Source organism: Alosa alosa, chromosome 18 (assembly GCF_017589495.1).
Source record: "Alosa alosa isolate M-15738 ecotype Scorff River chromosome 18, AALO_Geno_1.1, whole genome shotgun sequence".
NCBI classification, from domain to species: domain Eukaryota; kingdom Metazoa; phylum Chordata; class Actinopteri; order Clupeiformes; family Clupeidae; genus Alosa; species Alosa alosa.
Genome location: NC_063206.1, coordinates 16,271,194 through 16,290,685, shown reverse-complemented (window position 1 = coordinate 16,290,685; position 19,492 = coordinate 16,271,194). Strand labels below are relative to the sequence as shown.

The window sequence follows — 19,492 nt, the reverse complement described above, 5'->3', positions numbered from 1 at the left end:
CGTCCATCCGCCTGCCCTCCCTGGCTCTGAGATTAGGCGTATCCCTATCTGCAGATTGGTTGCCCGTGTCCAGATTAGGCAGGATTAGCGGGGTGTTTGTGTTGCTGAGTGTGGCCCCAGGGGGTGCTGCACACAAAGCTGTGCCGCGACTGCACCGCACCGCACCGCTCAGCACCCGTCCACGCTGACCCGTGTGCGGGCTTCGCCCGGCCTTACACACAGCTGCTCACAGCACAGCGCAGAGGGGGTCTCTGCCTCCCTCTCTCTCTCTCTCTCTCTCTCTCTCTCTCTCTCTCTCTCTCTCTCTCTCTCTCTCTCTCTCTATCTCTCTATCTCTCTCTCTCCTCTCTCTTCCTCTCTCTCTCTCTCTCTATCATCTCTTTTTCTTTCGTTTCTCTTTCATTTTTACTTTTTTGCCTCTCCCTCATTCGGTGGCACACACACATGCAGTTAGTCTGGACTTCTGCGTCCAGGTGTAGCTGTGTGAATCTTGTCCCTGTGTTTCTGGTCACTCTGTGTGGGCTCTGGGTATAAAGGGATGAACGGCCGTCTATTTCAGGCTCTTGCCTGCCATGCCTGTTCATTCAGGTTCTGTGTGCACAAACCTGGCTAGATATGAGAAAGCACACACACACACACACACACACACACACACACACACACACACACACTCTGCTGTTACAAAACTGATCTGGGTGAACGATTGGCAACGTGATGCAATTAAGCAATAAGCTCCGAGAGGCCGTAGGTTACACTGATTTTACAATAGCTAAGGGTCGTTGTTAGACACGATGCGCTACGGAGGACCGAAACTATCCGTTTCAGAATATGATTCTAAACATCGCCCTTGCCATTGCCCTTGTATATAGACTGGTGACGTCGCTCTGGCATTGTGAGCTCCAAGTGTTTGATATGGTGGGCCTGGCAGGAGATGGACCTTGGGTGGTGATTACACAGGAGATGGGCCTTGGGTGGTGATTACACAGGGGATCTGGGATGGAGTGGTGTGTGTAGGGGTGTATGAAGTGACACTGAATATAGCTTTGTGATGCATTAACTTGGAATGAGAGTCAGTGTTTCATTCATGATGTGGTGTGATGGCCTTAATTTGTATCTTGTAAACACACACACACACACACACACACATGTATGTATGTATATATGTATATATATATATATATATATATATATATATATATATATATATATATATATATATATATATATAAAACTATGGACTAATATAAACTACAGACAAAGACCCACACACAGAGGCACACACACAGTATATTTAGGAGCTCCCCCATGATGCCTGATATGAGGACAGCAGGCATAGGTACGGCGATGGAAGGTGGGATTAAGCGGACTGAGGTTTCTCCCTGCGTTCTGATTGGCTGATGATGAGGCAGTATCCCACCCCCTGCTGAGACTGCTGTGGAGGCAATTAGGTGGCACTGCTGGGGTTCATCTGCAGCCACAGCCCCACGTGCCCACATCACAGCAGCCGCACACAAACACCTCTCTCTCTCTCTCTCACTCACTCACTCACTCACTCACTCACTCACACACACACACACACACACACACACACACACACACACACACACTCTTTCTCTCTCTCTTTCTACTGTATCTCTCTGAATATGGGAGCTTGTGGCTGCCTAGGAAATGGAGAAAAGAGGAGTATATGTATTAGCAAGATAGGAAAGGTGGGTGAACTGGTGTTTCTGTAATAGTAGTAATCAGTATACTGTAACTACTATTGGTATCATGGCAGGTCTTCAAACATTAATTTGTGTTGTTTTTTTATCCTCCTTCTAACCTTCATTCTTAGTTGTTTTGGCTAAGCAGAAACTGGAGGCCTATGCAGTGGGATAGGAACTTGCATCCAGTGTAGACCACCGCTAGTCAGTTATCAGTCAGCTATTGGGATTGTCAGTTTATGTTTATTTTATTATTGTTGGATTGTTTGATTTTGTATACCAACACAATTCTCAAAAAATGAGAGTTGTTGCTTCAAATAGATCTGCAGTTAACAGAAGAATTAAAATTTAGTTGGACGACAGACAACACACAGTCTCCTACAAATGGTCTATTAGGCTATATTAATGCAAAAAACTCCTCTTTGATTGTGAGACGTTAGTGCTGTAAAATGGGTAAAATGGTGGGAAAGGGCCTACAGAGAAGACATTACTCCCTTTTATTGTTTCAGTCAGTTAAAGTAGCCTACTATCGATATTGCATCTGTTGAGAGAAGGCTATTACTATAGCCATTACTTTGGTAATGTCTCCCTTAAAACAAAAACACACCCATAACTTCCCTTCTGTGAATTACATCTGCTTTGACGAAGTACAGACATTTCCCTGAACAGCATCTCATTTAATTGCTTGAAATTTGGTACATCAAGTGTAATATGCTACCAGTATTGAATTTCCCCTTGGGGATCAATAAAGTATCTATCTATCGATCTATCTATCTATCTATCGATCTATCTATCTATCTATCTATCTATCTGTATGCTACCAGCTTTTATTAGCTCCCCCTTTTTAAATGTATTCACATTGATTCACATTTGGTCTGACCACCCTTTTTTGGGCTGGTCGTCTTATGCATATATATGAGGAAGAGAAGTGATTTGTACTTTATCCGTTAGAAAGCATCTAAACTGCACTCCAAGCTATGTGCGCCCATGTGTTAAATTCCGAGCATAATTCTGTGAGACGAATGGAATGTGTTTACACCTGTAGGGGGGTGTAAAAGGTTCCATGTTGATGGCCTTAAGGCTGTTGTTGTTATATGACATGTAGAAATGTCACTCTGCAGCAATTAAAATCTCCCCTGCCACCCTCTTCAAATGGCAGCTATTGTCCTGGGTCTCTTTTACTCAGAGGGATTGTACATATCTTGATTTGGGTTGTGGTTCTCTGTTTTTGTTGGGTAACATAAAAAAAAACATCAGCTATCTATCTATGCCTGTGGCCCTGCTTTGGGCATAGGTCATCAACAGTCTCCATAGAGATTCTTTCTGGCCAATCTCCAGCTGAGCCTCTAGAATGGACAGGCCTCTTCACGTCTGTCCATTCAACAACAAACAGAAGAAATTCATAATCTGAACAAAAATGACATTCATTATGATTGGTTTCATCACCAGATCCCTCATCTCTGAGTGCTGTTTAGTTATCAGCCATTCTGTATTATTCAGTTAGAAGTTCAGTAGTTTCAATCTGAACTAGCCACAGTGCCTCTGCAACTGCATAATGTGTGGACTGTTGTGCCTGCCCGGCTCAAGGCAAACATAACATAAAAGGGGAGACCACACGCTGCTCAAAATTAAGAAGATATTTATTAAATAAATGAACTATGTACAAACAGTAAAGCAAGACTGTAGTGTATGTCAGCATAGTGAGGTGAAGTGCAAAACCAAAAGAAACGAACAGGGCGCAGCCCGCCCGGCAGCAACGACAGCACCCCGCAACTCTGGAACGGCAGTCAGCGGAAGCGGAGAGAGAGAGAGCTTGAAACAGGCTCCCGGGACCCGCTTATATCCTGCCCTAATCGCTGGCGCAATTAGCCCACGCCATTCTGAGCTCCCCCTGTAGGCCACACACAGAACAGCAGCAGAGCCAACACAGACAAAGAGCAGGAAGCGCGACAAGACCCAGCACTGACCAGCTGGGGCGTCACAGGACCATTTTCTATTTAAGTTTCAGATGCACACAGGTACTTACAGCAGTCACGGCGCAGATGTACAGTACCTGTTTTATTTCCCTGTAGGCTTGAATGCAGGGAAAATTGCAGAGTGCTGGAGAGTGCATGAAATCAGGTGTTATCCCGGTGTTCTCCAAACAAACTCGCATGCAGAGACTACACATTACACATGTGTGTACACACACACACACACACACACGCACACACGCACACACACACACACATACACACACACACCCACACTCACACATACACACACATATACACACACAGAGACCTCATCCAAGCTTTGTTTGATTTTAATGAGGTAGAGACAGGATCAGGGGCGTGGAGCTCATTGATCAGGGACTCAGCCCCGTGCATAGGGACATAGGTGGTGCTGTGGAGATTGGTGCATAGTGGGTCGATGGCAGAGTCTGCCATCTGCGTCAGGCCTGGGATGCTGGGTCGGCCCAATTGCCTGGGGAGGAGCCGCGGCACTTTGTCGGTTCGGCGGAGAGATAAAAGGGGAGAAGAGAGGAAGGAAAGGAGAGAAAAAGCGTGAAAGGATAGAAAAGAAGTGGTTGTACACACCTAAGGGAGTGGTAGAGGGAGAAAGATGTGAAGGAGACAGGGGGAACAGCAAGAAAAAAGCACAAGGTGGGAATGTTCGAGAAAGTGAAAGACAGAACAGCATCTCATCCATCTTGCCATCTACACACCCACGTCTTGGTCTAAAATTAGCTGCTCAGGCGTATTCTACAGGGAAAGCCCTGGACATATGACAAAACTGGCTATATAGGAAATATTTCCTGTGAACAGCTCTCAAGGCAGAAGATACATTGTGATGTAATGGGTGTTATAGGATCCCAAAGAGCAGGTGCTGTTCTTTGTAGTTTAAAGATTCCCCACTGTGCATGTATTCATTTAGCCAATGCTTTTATCCAAAGCGACTCACACTACAGGTATACATTTCCATTAGTAGCTTGGATTGTCCCTGGGAATGGGAGCTATGGTCTTGGTGTTGTTAGTAGGCTACCTCACCCTCTATCATTGAAGTCACTAGAGAACTATTGCATTGTGCATTAGCGCTGATACTGTGAGCATGTAGTGGGCAGCGCAAAATGGTTAGGGACCTTTAAAACGTAACTTTAGATGGTGTCAGGATAACCACATCACCGGCTCTGGGGGAGTGGGGGAGACGACTTTCGCCTCCCTCCAGTCTAAACAGCTGCCCAAGCCACGGGTTTCCTGTTTGGCGGCTGATTACAAGTCGCTCTTATCGGGCCACGGGATAAATCCCCCAAGCCCACACCCCTTGGAGCTACCACCCCCTTCACACTTTTGTAATGTCACTTTTGTCTGCCTAATCCCTCCTCTTCATCAAAGTCACTAAAGCAATTTAAGTGATTGTAATCAATTTTAATAGTCTCTACCTTAAGTGCTAATGAAGAAATGGATTAGAGGCGGTCCTCCACTGCGGCTGCCAGCCGGCAGGGGGTATGGTGGGGTGGGGAGAGGGAGAGAGAGAGAGAGAGAGAGGGAGAGAAAGAAGGAGGGGAAGACAAGGATCTCAGGGATGGTTTGGAAACTAAATAATGCTAATGCTGCTAGAGAGAGGAGAGGTGAAGAAGACAAGAGATGGAGAGAGAGATGGAGAGAGAGAGAGAAAGAGAGAGAGAAAGAGAGAGAGAGAGAGAGAGAGAGAAAGAGAGAGAGAGAGCAAGCCAAGCGAGAGGCTAGAGGATTGCCGCCTGCCTCGTGATCTCTGTGTGTGTTGTGGCATGTATAATATAATTACTGGCTTGTCCCAAGGCTGATGTCAGTCAGAGATAGTGTGTGGCTGGCAGCGTCTCCAGCTGTCTGATAAGGATCTGGGTACATGTTCACTCCGCCCGGGGGATCGGCACAGGTTACCGACCTCACATTTACAACGAGAGAGTGAGAGAGAGAGAGTGAGAGAGAGTGAGAGAGAGAAAGAGAGAGACTAATGCCTTGTATCAATGCTGCACTTCCTTGCTGCTTTTTACTTCACCCTTTTGCTGTCACTGTCATCTTATTTCCATTCTTCATTGCGTTTTGTGTTTCTCGCTCCCTTTCTGTTCCTCCTCCTCCACCCATGCTTATCTTCCCCTCCTCCTCCTCTCTTCCCTCCATCTCACCCACTTTATCATGTGTGTCCTCTCTGTACCCCTCTACTTCTTCTTGTCTTTTCTTCTCTCTTCTCTCTGTTTTCCTCTCCTCCTCTCTCATCCCTTCTCTCTCACCGCCCCTCTCTCCCGGCTGCTCTCTGTGAGGCTCCGGCCCTCCTGCTGTCGGCTGAATTTTAAATCCCATTGTGAGTGAGTTCCAGTCTCAGCAGCGAGCCACCCACACCACTCATACCCCCCTGCCACCCCCCTCCCCCCAACCCCCTTCTGCTGCCCCCTTTGATGCTCGATGGGGCCCATCCGAGCGGACAGACATGACGGCCTCTGGTGCCCTGCAGTTGTTGCCGTGGTGACCAGGCCGTGGCCACCAAGGAGCGAAATGAGACCTGACTGTACGCGTGGAAGGGCGAGGGGTGAGGGGGCAGCTAGGGGGGCCGGGTGTGTGTGTGTGTGGGGTGGAGGGCTTCGGGCTGAGTAATGCGCCCGGTTTGGGAGTCATAAAGGGGGAAGAGATGGAGTTGCACTGCCGAATAACGGGAGGGATGCTTACATGCTTTTCTCTCTCTCTCTCTCTCTCTCTCTCTCTCTCTCTCTCTCTCTCTCTCTCTCTCTCTCCCTGTCTCTTCTTTCACCCCTCTCTCTCCTCTCCCTCCATCTCTGTCTCTCCATTTCACTCCCCCTGTAAACAACCCCCCCACGCATCCACCCCCTCCCTCTCTCATATCGGGGACAAGTTTGGCGTGACCCCCAATAAAAAAATAAATGAATGAATGAAAAGTAAATAGTCAGACACCATCATAATAACTCCCTCTCTCTATCTCTCTCTCTCTGCTTTCCTCCTTTTCAATCTCTTTCCCTCTCCCTCTCTCTCTCTCTCTCTCTCTCCCTCTCCCCCGCTCTCCTGCTCACTCTGCACTGATCTTCACAGTAATGGGGTGATGAGGAGACGGCTGAGTCTAACATAAAATGATGTTGATTTTACAGTGAATGACTATGAAATGCCTGGCCACTGTGAAGGTCAGCGCTGATAGGAAGGCTAAAGGGATTTGTGAACTTGTAAAGTAAATACACTCACAGTCACACACATACATAGACACACATACATCTGAGGGTTGAATCTAGTATTTGTTCATTTACATGTCATGTCCAAAAATTACAATCTCAAACATGAGATATCGATCTAAATTTGCATGGAATTAAATGCAGTAACACACTTAATTAAATGCAGTAACTCACAAAAACACACGGTAAAATGTTGAAAAAGGATGTCAAAACTTTGATTAGGGATGTCAGGACAACCCCCTGTTACATCCATGAAATAAATTATAAGATTAAAAACACATCCAAAATATATTATATCAAATTATTATTCGGCTCTTCACAATGCTAGTAGAACGCTCCATTGACTTGAATGGGATTTCCCAACGTTCTACAGTAAAATAAATTCATGTAATTACCACTGCAAACATTTGTGCTTGCATTTGTGATTCTGATACGTCTTTCATATCACTACGCAAGGACTGGAACTTCATTCAAACGTGAAAGCAGACGGTTGATCAGCTGTGTTCTAAAGAATGTTTGATTCAAGTTCAGCAGCGTGTGTTGTTGCGAACTATTTGTTTTTCAGCAAATGCCACGATGAACGGTAACAAATAGGCTAGGCTATGTAGGCTAAAGTCATATCGTGGGGAGTTTATTATTTCGTTTTGGCAAGTAGCCGTATAATAAGCGGGATAATGTATAGAACGCCGGTCATTATGGGAAAATAAATTCCTTCAGGGCGAAACAAGACCCCTCCGCCCGGTTCGCCCTGTCGGGACTTATTTTCCCAATAATGACCGGTGTTCTATACATTATCGCTTACATATGTCACACAACACACACACACACACACACACACACATACACACACTTTAGCATCTCACTTGTTTATGTCCACCACTATCCTAATTATTGTGTGTTTATTTAGCAAAAGAAAAAAATGTCAGTCCAGATACAGTAATCACTTTGTTGTGATCCACTCCTAGCCAAAGTAAATGCTGCACACTCATATCTTATATATGATTGCTATTGATCCGAGGGATCAATAGCTGAAAACAGCCCCTGAGAGCATAACTCATTTTTAGACATGCTGATATCCTTGAGACTTTTGAGTGCTTTGGTTTTCATGGATAAACTGATGATGAAATCGATGGTGAAGATTGATTTCCTCCTACAAGCGCTCCAGCCCTGCATGCAAAAAAATAAATAAATAATATTGTGCAAAGCCAAAACATTTTGTCCTCGCCTCTGACACAGTAAACGATACATATCCAAACGGTTGATAGAAAATTTGACTAGCTGACTAGTTGATAAATCAAACCTGCATATTCCTAACTAGCTTCTGTAATTGCCTGATTATTTATATATTTATTTAAATTTTTGGCTGGGGAAGCTGGAAGCACTCACTGTTCACTAAGCAACTCTGATCAGAACTATTTAATGAACATGTCCTGCAAAAAAAAGCTGAAAACAAAAAAGACATGCTCATCATCTGAACACCCCCACCAGCAATGCTTTCAAATGGGCTGTGCAGGAGGAGGGTGCTGATATCATTACTATTCTATTTTCTGTGTGATTTCTACAATCTCGCACCTGCAGCAGTGTGCCTCTACTAATCCACAATAATAGGATTGTGGGGGATTTCACCTACCCAAGCCATCCCTTCCATCTTGCTCCACTGCAAGACTGCTGGCAAACGGCGATAAAAATTAGAAAGGAGTGGCAAGAGGAAAGAAAGAAAGAAAGAAAGAAGAAGAAGAAGAAGAAGAAAAACAGTACCTAAACAGAGGCTAATAATAGCTGGTGTTGACGTTTGAAGTTGTAAACACCCCTCACTGCCTGCTATTTGTGATCGTCTTATCTGGAGTTGCTATTTGTGACTGTGGCTTTTCTTTTCTTTTCTTTCTGCTCGTATGAGGGGCAACATTTCTTTTTTATATATCCCGTTGTTCATGTCACTCTGCTTTTGGTGCCATGTGGTGTGATGTGCAAGGGCACACAGCCACATGTGTTACGCATGGTCTAACAAAGACTGCATGCTCAAGTAGTGTTCAAACGCCCACCCACACACACATATGCATATTGCTCACCAATGTTAACCCACATATGACACACACAAACACACATGCACATGCACACACACACACACACACACACACACACAAACACACACCCACTTCTTAAACACACCTATGGCTATGTGAATCACTGACACTGTCAGCAGAGTTGATCTTCAAACTTCCTGAAGCTGCACCTAATTAATTGGCATCACACCATTTAGCAAAGGCTTATTTACAGACACAGCAGCAGTGGAGGGGAGATATTTAATCCACCAGTGCGTATTATGCGTATAATAAGGCCAGTGCGTAGTTTGACCCCAAGGGCTTGAATAAGGGGGAGTTGGGAGGCAGAGACACCTGCACCATGTATGGAACATTATTCATCCTCATAAACATATGCTGGAGAGGCCCCGTGCACGGCTGGAAAAAAGGCTCCAGCTAACAGCAAGCAACAGACTGATGCAAAGGTTCAAATAAAGACAGGTTTTTGGCCTTTGTTTTGCTTATTAGACAGAAACATACACACACAGAGAGAGAGAGAGAGAGAGAGAGAGAGATAACACAAACACACACACACACACTCACACACAAACATACAGTACACACACACAAACCATACAGAGAGAGAAAGAGAGAGAGAGTGAGAGATAGCACAAGCACACACACACACACTACACACACATAGTACAGAGAGAGAGAACACAAACACACACACACACACACACACACACAAAATGCAGCTGGCAAGCAAGATGAATTGCCACTGCTGAGCAATCAGAAAATGCTCAGGCATGTAATGATTGAGCCTTGTGTGGTCCTCCACACTTTGAACTCAGCTGCAGGCTGCAAAGGCAAAGCCTCCCAGGCCATTAGTTCTATCAACCGATGGCCACCACAACCCAACCTTCCCTAGACACAAGTTGTGTTTACCATCGATTTTGACACCAAGATGGTGGACCTACTAAACCATCTGCACATAATTTCCCATCTCCCTCATGTGTAAGCGTCAGTGCACTGTAGGCCAGTAATGGTTTGGTCAGCTGTATGGATTCAAAATGAGCATGACTGTGGGAAATAATGGCCTGCCAACACACTGTGAAGTCTCCCTCTGACTTACATTTTGTTGTTACTTGTGATCTGATGGCAGAATGAAGCGATGTGTGTGATTGTATGTATCTGCCCATTCTTTGAAGAGGCTGAAGGGGCATGGAGAAATCCTTGCATCCTGTACGAGTTAGTTTTTAAGAGAATATGCGCTTCCAATCCATGTGAACAGCTGCGCTGAACCCATGACAGATCTAGTGCATTGCATGCTGGATATTCTACTAGAATATCTCAAAACCTGTGCAATTACCTCCCTCATGAATATGTTCAATCAGGTTGTTGATTGCAACATGGGAGAATACGCTGCTTTGCTGTTGGGACTGCCGTGGGTGGGTAACTGTTGCAGAAAGCAGTAAAATCCATAGCCTAGAGGTCAGTGAGTATTTCAGTAAGCTGGGGATAATGAGGTGAGAATGGGCATTGGGAGCGAGGGAAATAGAGAGATGAGGGAGGAGGTAGTGGGAGAACGGAAAGATCAGGGGCTGTCAATAAGCTGAGCCGTCACATCACCTCTCCAGGTCCAGCCATTTTCTCTTTTCTGCCTGACCAGTGGTGTAATTATGACAATCAGATCTGTCAGCAGCGGCACTTCTACACCGCCCTCCATCCTCACAGACTGCACAGGGTCGACGTGGGAGATGGTGCGGGAGGGCAGGAGGGTGGACACGCTGAGAATGACTCCATGGCTTCCCCTGGCTACTCACTCTGGGGCCTAACCAGCCCCCTAGGGGGTGGGATGGGGTGGGGTGGGGGGGGTGGCTTAGCCACTGCTCACCAAGGGAGTGAGGCCCACTGGTGCAAATGACCTCCAGGGCTGCTCTAATAAGGGGCTCCAGCGGAAGCTTGGCAGTGGATGTAGCAGCAGCGAGTGGGAGAAGAACCACTCATACAGTATTGTCACACCGGCCCGCGCTGAGCCGGCGGCCGCTCGCTTGGTGTTCGTTTCTCCGTCCTCTTCCTTGTTGTGTCTCATTTCCTCCTTTGGGGCACTAGGAAGTGATCATGCGTAGACCAAGGTGACTGCAAGCTGGGGAAGCTCCTCGCGGGCTGGCTTTTTTTCTCTCTCTCTCTCTTCTCTGTGTTGTGCCGCGTTTGCCTTCCGACACGTCTCGCTCTCCAGCAGGGTTGTGATGTGCGCTTTGTATCCTATCCCTGGCTCTCTTCCTCCTGCTTTTTTTTTTCCTGTTGATGTGTGCATCTCCGGAGGAGATTAGTAGGCCAGGCGATAGCAGTTTGCCAACCCTAAATTTGCCCACGGTGTTCCTGCAATCACATTATTGCCCACATGCTTCCAAAAAAGCAGACTACATTAAGCAGCTTGTTTTTTTTTTTTTTTTTAATTTTCCAGTAAAATAGTGTTTCCAAGAATAGTTTTTTTTATGAAAAACAAAAAGAGCACAAAGCTTTTAGACTCTAGTGTGTTGGACAATTAACCAGTGAGGCCAGGATCAGTAATACATTTTGAGTGCATGCAGTTCTATATTCTTCAGTTGTATATAATTTGAATATTGAATGAATTAGTTAGGAAGTGCAAGCATGCCTTACTAAAACTGGATTCTTTTATGACTTAATGCACATGAAATAATTATAATAGCAATGGATAGCAATAGCAAGTGTAATGTTTTAAGACTTAAAATATCAGTTAGTTAAATATCTTTCAGTATCTTTAGATGTATTTGCTTTCTTCCAAGTGCTACTGTAGTTCCCCCATCTATATCCGGTAGGTGTACTAAATTGATCATATACTCACTATATTCTCTCTGAATATTTTTTATAATTCCACCATCATATCAAATGCTCAGCATCCAGGATCTGAAGATGACAGCCTTCCCACCACCCACACCCCCAGCCCAATCCTAATCAAGCTATCTCATTACCAAGCCCAGTTTTTATATATTTCTGCTAAATGAAGCACTGCGAGGCAGACAAGTGTAGAAAAATGCTAAAGTGGCAGTGGTTTCATACACTTCAAAGGCTCGTTTCTTCTCCGCACACACCAACCCTGTCGGGCAGTTCAGATGCCCACTCAGAGGGAGAGTAGCACTAGACTGTGTGAGGAGGATTTTATGCTCGCCTGGCATAACAGTGTGTTAGCCAGACCCCAGAAAGAAGAGATGGACAGGGCCCCTCTCACCTGACCCCAGTGATGGAGTGACCAGTGCCCATGAGCAGATTTGATTGAGATTTGATTAACATCCGCTCAGTGCCATGGACAGAGAGAGAGAGAGAGAGAGAGAGAGAGAGGGGGAAGAAAGGCAAATGGAAGTGAAAATGATGGTGGGATGATAAGGGTGGCAGTTGAAAGGAAGACAGGGGTTGTGTGTGAACTTTTGAAGAGCTCACTCCATATTGATTGGAGCTGTGTGTGTGTGTGTGTGGGGGGGGCAGAATTGAATCCAAGAGACGGCCCACCAGGCTAGCCAGCTGTAAAGGATTACATCGACTCAGCCGTATACATGCCAGCAGGCCGAGACTTATTAAGCAAACGCAGGGGCCGCGCGACAGCCTCACCTCCACATCTGATTTAACACCAGCGAGCGCAGGCCGTTTTCTGCTGACACCACGACACTGACAGGCCGGCCGCCCGGGCCTCGGTCCACAGAGAAACGTCCAGTGATTCATGGCCAAGACTGATGAGACTTAAACGTTGCGCAAAGCCGCTGATGAGGACAGGAGTTGTTTACATGAAAATGATTGGCCAAGCATAGGGGTGGGGTGGCCCCCTTTCTCTCTCGTAAACACTCACTCCATCCCCTACCCCACACACAGACATACACACATATACACACAAACACCCGTCAGAGCTTTATGAGTGTGATAATGACCCCTTTTATCGGCAGTGCTGCTTTCACAAACCGACATTATAAAGGACAACAGCAGCGCCGCCTCTCAATGATGCAGCCGTAGATCAGGTGATTGTGAGTGAGTAAGTGAGACGTCGGACAAGTGTGGCGTGTTTACTGGCCATTTTGTGTCCTGTTGCAGGCGTTCTGACAGCAGCTTTCCTCTACTTCTCCACCACGCATACAAAATGTGCCACCAAGATCTCGCAGTCATGTTTCATTTAAAGAGGCGCAATCACACGCAGTGGTGGGAAACACATGCAAAGCTGCAGTTTAAGGCCATTAAGCACAACAATGTGTCTGTAGAGCACAGTGCATGTGGGTTAAAAAAGGTAGGAGCAAGATATTGAAAACGCTCCACTTCCAGCAAAGGGGAAGATGGATGAGTGGAGTGTAGGTTTGGCTAAGAGTGTATGTATGCTAGCACAAATTGCAGGTTGAATTGTATTGTTTTTCTCCAATCAATGTGTAAGACAAATTGCGGTGCAAATGCCTCTGGGTTTGTAGTGTGATTTTCATACACCACTTATTTTGTTCTGCATTCAGGCCTTTCTTTTACTGGACGTGGAATTCTCCGATGTATAATTACGGTAATACCACATAACGGATAGGGCTTTCTTCAAAGAGGACTTGTGGAGTGTAGCCGTTCCCAAATCAAATGACAAAAGGACTGCTCGTTGAGTTCTACAAATGCATGCAGCTTGGACCACTGTTGTTGTTATGCTGTTCATTGTTGACCGATTTTTGATTGGTGATAGGAGTCTTTGTTTAATTGTGTTGCAAGGACAGTTACACCCCCATGGTTCCCATCATGGTAATTACTACCACAAAAGATAATTAGTTAGGATATTCTGTTCATGCAGGCAGCTGCAATACTGAAGAGGACCTAACATGCCTGTTGTGGGCCTATAGGCTTCCACAGGAGTGAAGGCATGGGGGAGGCCAAAAAAAAAAAAAAAAAAACAGTGTCCGTAGTTTATAGACAGGATGTACTTTGATGCCATCGAAACAGTGGAATCTGTTCAGCTGACAAATGACCATATGATTGTTCTAGAAACCTTTGGTTAGGAAATACTTTTCTCATGAGAGTTGGTAAAAGTTAACTTGGTGGAAGTAATTGTGTTTATGATTTATGCCAAGTTTTAATAGCACGTAGTCCCTAGGGCCCAAAATGATATGTGTACATGGGGGAAGTCCCTAAGTCTCACTGCACAAGTATTCCTGGCAGCATTAGTTTGATGAAAGGCTTGTTAAGTGACATAGATGAGAACAAGAAGCAAAGCAATGGCCTCATGCACTACGCAGAGTACACTAATGATGAGGTGTTAAGAACAGTCAGTGACAGAAGTCTTACCCGCAGTTGTGGGATGATGTGGGAAGGGAGGTTTTCTGCAGCATTTTCTGGGTGATAAAGGGAGTGAATGTAAGGAGAGTGGCGGTGTAGAGAGGCCCTTTGGGTTTGAATGCTCCAGACTGCTCGAGCGGGTCTGCCGATAACAAGCCTGGGCACATCACTCAGAGGGTGTGCGTTTCAGAACCTTGGAGAGCTCACGGTGCAGACACATTGCTGTACTACAGAGCACATCACTCAGAGGGAGTGTTTCAGCACCTTGGAGAGCTCTCTGAGCATGCACAGGGCAGTACAACAGAGACTTAGATCAGACTGAGCACAAAGGCCAGAGGGCCCTGAAGCTATGTTCGGCTCTCTGTGGTGAAGACTAGCCACCTAGCACACAAGACAACCTTGTCATTAAATGCAAAGGCCTTGTCACTCACTTTTGTTTGTACATCAATTTTTATAGCTTTTTTACAAGACACTTAGATTGCGATTCATCTGTGTAAGTGCATACTTTTAGGTGCTAGAAATGTGCATACGTGCATACTTTTAGGTGCTAGAAATAGTGTTAATTGGTGCCGCTTTTACTCAAATCCATGTGCCACCGTTACACTTCTCCACTTTACAAGCTAGAAAGGAAGATAATGTGTGGTTGTAAACCAGGCCTGTGATCACTACTATTGATGAACCAATGGACCAGAAATGAAACCCTAACACGGCTCAAGTGGGGGATCAATGCTTCATTGATAATCCTTTATGGAAAGTGAAGGGGTTTGTATCAGGACCACTGGCACCCCCCCACACACATTCAATCGTTAGGCCCGGGAGAGGGACTCTTCCTCCAGCCCAGTTCTCTCCCTCGAGGGCCTTTACACTTTCACACACAAGGAGCAGTCGGTTTTCAAATGTCTCCAAGCGCCACTTAATGAAAGCAGTTGGTGCGAATGGAAGCCGATCCATAATGTCATCTTTTTTTATCTTATTTCCACACCACCACCAACCCCCCCCCCCCAATGGATGATCATAATTGGATTCTTCCCCCGGTTTCTCGGCAGTGGAGGTAATACGAGGCTTGTTAGGCGAGTGCGGTCGTTCTGAGGGGGAGGTCGAGCGAAAGTCAGTCTCAGGGATTGACCTTAGGCGAGTGCTGCAGTGGAAACTTTACCAGCAACCCTTTTTTCCTCCCTCACTCCCACTCCTCCACATACAGGCCCATCTCCATCCTCTCTCTCACTCTCTCTCCTCCATTCTCTCCCTCACTCTCTCTCCTCCATCCTCTCCTCCATCCTCTCCCTCACTCTCTCTCCTCCATTCTCTCCCTCACTCTCTCTCCTCCATTCTCTCCCTTATTCCCTCTCTTTCATCCTCTCCTCCATCATCTCTCTCTCTCACTCCCTCTCCTTCATCCTTTCATCCATCCTCTCCCTCACTCCCTCTCCTATGCACACAGGCCCATCTCCACCCTCTCTCTTTCCATTTTTCTCATCTATCCCTTCCTTCATCTCCCTGCAAGCACTTCAAATACCGCTTATCCTTCTTTTTTTCTTATTTTCATCTATCTATCCCTCCCTCTATGTCTTTCTCTTCCCTTTCTCTCTCTTTCCCTCTCTTTTTCTACCCCCTGCTGCCCATCCGTCTCAAATGATGGAGCGTGCTTCAGATGCTCAGGGGCTGGCTTATGGAGAGCCCATGGTTCATTAAGTTGCAGCTGAAATAGACTGGAGGGGGCGGTGAGATTTAACCCCATTAGGCCACAATTACTCTCTCTCCCAGACGAGCCCTGAATCTTCGGGGTTAGTGGGGAAGTCTTTGTGAATGATTGCCCCAGTACCCCCCCCCCCCCCCCCTTTTTCACCTCTTCTAACCCCTGCAGAGCGCCACTGTAGATTATTCTTTTGAAGACTTTAGCTTTAATGAGAGGAAATGTATAATGTCACTGTCTTTGAAAAATCGCATGCAGTTGCTATTCAGTGTCCAGTGAAGACATTGGAGAGAGAGAAAAAGAAAAGAAAAACAGAAGGAAGGACAAATGTTTTATTAATTAGTTTTTTTTTGTCACCCTCCTTCTGCCCGGGAAAGATGTAATGAGACAGTCATCAACGAAAAAGCTGCCAACGCAAGACAAATACTTCCAGGACGACACTGTATCCAATGACTACAACAGATCCATATCGGCTGGTGTGTGTGTGTGTTGGGGGGTGTTATCATCCCAGGAGATAGAACAAACAAAATGAGTATGCTGGAGGATAATTACTCCCGCGCAAAGAGCCGCGTGAACACATGTTTGAGGATTTCATGGGATGGCATGTGTGTGTAGGTGTGCATTAAGCCTATTTGTCCCCATTTCTTCCTAGTCCTTTAAGGGATTTTTGCAGTAATGGTCCGTAAATATCTATATACTACCTGTTTTTTTCCCTTTAGTTCAGTTATTTATTTAGTTTGGCATAGTGCAGCACTGCACTCTGGCTCTTTCTATTTTTTCCCTCCACAGATCGCTTATCAGTGCTCCACTATCAGCTCAGTCACAGCCACAGCTTGCTAAGCTCACAGGCTCCACGCTGCAGAGGGAATCTGCTCCACACTGCGTTCATTTATTTATGTCCTCTTTTGTATTCTGTCTATCACACCAGATAAAATCTAGCTTAATTGCGTTTCCATGCTCCAGATAGGGGAAATCTGTTTGCGTGTGTGTTTGTGTGTGTGCGTATCAGAATGTGTGTCTGTGTGTGTGTGTGTCTTTGTGTGTCTTTTGTGTGTGTGTGTGTGTGTGTGTGTGTGTGTGTGTGTGTGTGTGTGTGTGTGTGTGTGTGTGTGTGTGTGTTTGTGTGTGTTTGTGTGCCTTTTTTGTTGTGCTGTTTCACTATGCGAACTTTTGCACCAGCAAAGCGTCTGTCTGTATTTGGCGGGCGCGGGAAGTGGGAGAGAGGCAGAGAGGATGAGGCAGCCGCTGGAGGGCCCAGAGACTGGAGCTCTGGCTCGGGCTCTGGCACGGCCATTGCGCCGCAGAAAAAAGGCTTAATTAGAATATGCTGGAATTTGCAGCCAACGTCTCGACAGCAGCCTGAGTCAGTTTGCCTGTGTATGTGTTTGTTTGTTTGTTTTTTTGTGTGTGTGTGTGTGTGTGTGTGTGTGTATCAGAGAGAGAGAGAGAGAGAGAACGAGAGAGAGTGTGTGTGTGTGTGTGTGTTGGGGGTGGTGGGGGCTTGGGAGGAGACTGGAGCATGGAACTAAAGCTTGCAGGGAGCCAGGGGAGCGTGGAGAGCCTTTATGCAGCAGGAACAAACCCAAAGCCCACTCAGTGTAGATGGCCTCCACTGCAGGACACAAACACCCTTAACAGAGTAGTGTGGCTGCATGGACTGCAAGACAGACCTCTTTTTTAAAATGTATTTTAGTTTTTTGGTGAGTTACTTGAGCAACAAAAAAACTGTTCATGGGTTTGCTTATTTTCAAGAGGTGCTAGACTCTGACAGCTTCATAAACACCCCAAACATCTGAAGACAGCAGTAATGTGTTTATCTGACTCATTTCACTATTAGCAGCCTAATAAGCACCATTGTTCCACTCTGGGACAAGCAGGCGAGCTGCTTAACAAGGTCACAGTGGATAAAAACGGGTAATAATGAGAGCTTCATCTTTTCCATCTCTCTTAAGCAACTGGCACAGGGTGAAATATATTTCACAATAAATAACAGTAAATAAATTATGAGCAGATGCAATTTTTCGAAAAGTTATCCACTCTACCGCAGTAGTTTTGCTAGTGTGAAGTATTGCTGGGGAAAGGAGGGGAATTGGGATCAGAATGATTTATAGGCTGTGCGTTGTTTTTCTGTGGTGGTTTAAATCTCAGTCTCCTAATGAATAATTAAGGTTTGTGTGGTGCAGGGTAGATTACATAGATTTTTCATAGGGTTTATTCCATCTTCAGGAGAGATACTGGCTCTTTCACAATAGTCTAATAGCTCTCATCAGCATGAGTCTGAGACAGAACTGACTGAATAGCACCGTGACATTTCTGTCATGTGTCAATGCTTTCTCATATATGACACACACACACACACACACACACACACACACACACACACACAAACAGACATACATTGCGCTTCATTCCGTTTTCTAAAATACAACATAACAGCAGAATAATGGCAGAGCTGAGTGGTAGTGGTAGTAGACCACTCACACTGTTCTCTATTATTACACACAACACTCCAAACACATCTCTGTCCACTCTGAGCTTTCCGAAGAAACAGAAGCAGTAGTGTCATCAGAAGTTTTGACTAATACAAAGTGAAGTTTCACAAACGTACACATATTTGATGCTGCCGCTCACGTCCCCACTGGCGTTGTGCCGGCGGAGCGGGGAGTGTGAGGGGAAAATCTTGGGCTTTGAGTCGGGGGTCAGGAGTGTCCAGTCCTCCATATGCTCCGCATGAGCGATAAACACATTTCAGTGTGTGACTTGAGGGTGGGGTGACCTCCCTTTCCGCATAATGCAGCTTCTCTTCATTGCATGCATTCCTCCTGGCCCTCCGTATGCCGGAACTCATTAGACAGAAAAATAACAGGGCCCAGTCCAAGCTGACAAGCATCTTGTTTGAGCTGGCGAGCTTACAACCAGTAGGTGAAAGTAGAAGGTAGATATTTTTTTATGCCATCTTTTTTCCCTGTAAATCACTTTTTTTTTTACATAGACCCTCAGCATTGCACCCAGGCTGAGCTCCTCACTCATTAGAGCGGCTTTGTTGTCCTGCCTCTGAGCAGGTCACTCCTGTCACCCACCACATGGTGTTCATAGCACGCTCTCTCTACATCCTATATACACATATGCAAGTACACACACACACACACACACACACACACACACACCAAACATGCACACACAAGCACTCACATGCACTCTCATGCACACATTCAGATGCTTTGGTGGAAACCGTGTAATTATCTCTGCTCACTTGGACGGCCACTGTTTGCACACACTGCGAGACAAAGCGTGCGTGCATGGTGTAATGACCGCGTTAGGTTGGGGAGTGGAGGTGGGAGGGTCAGTCACACAGCACAAATTAGGGACTTCCCTCTGCTGAAAGTTTGCTCCCAACACAGTAATTGAAATGCAGGCGACGCAGAGTCTCTTTAATACCACGGTAATGCTACTCTGATGCTATTATTAGTAACGAACAAGCTGACGCTACGCCTGCTAGTTGACAGTGTTGAGCTGGACTGTCACACTCAGAACTGACCCCCCTTTCTGACACACACACACACACACA

The 19,492-nt window shown here is 45.9% G+C and overlaps 1 protein-coding gene across 34 annotated transcripts in view; it reads left to right on the top strand.

Annotated features, from left to right (window-relative positions):
* The window catches only part of LOC125312111 (neurexin-1a-like), a 279,994-nt gene that overhangs the window by 158,516 nt on the left and 101,986 nt on the right, over window positions 1-19,492 (top strand). The window lies entirely within an intron of this gene.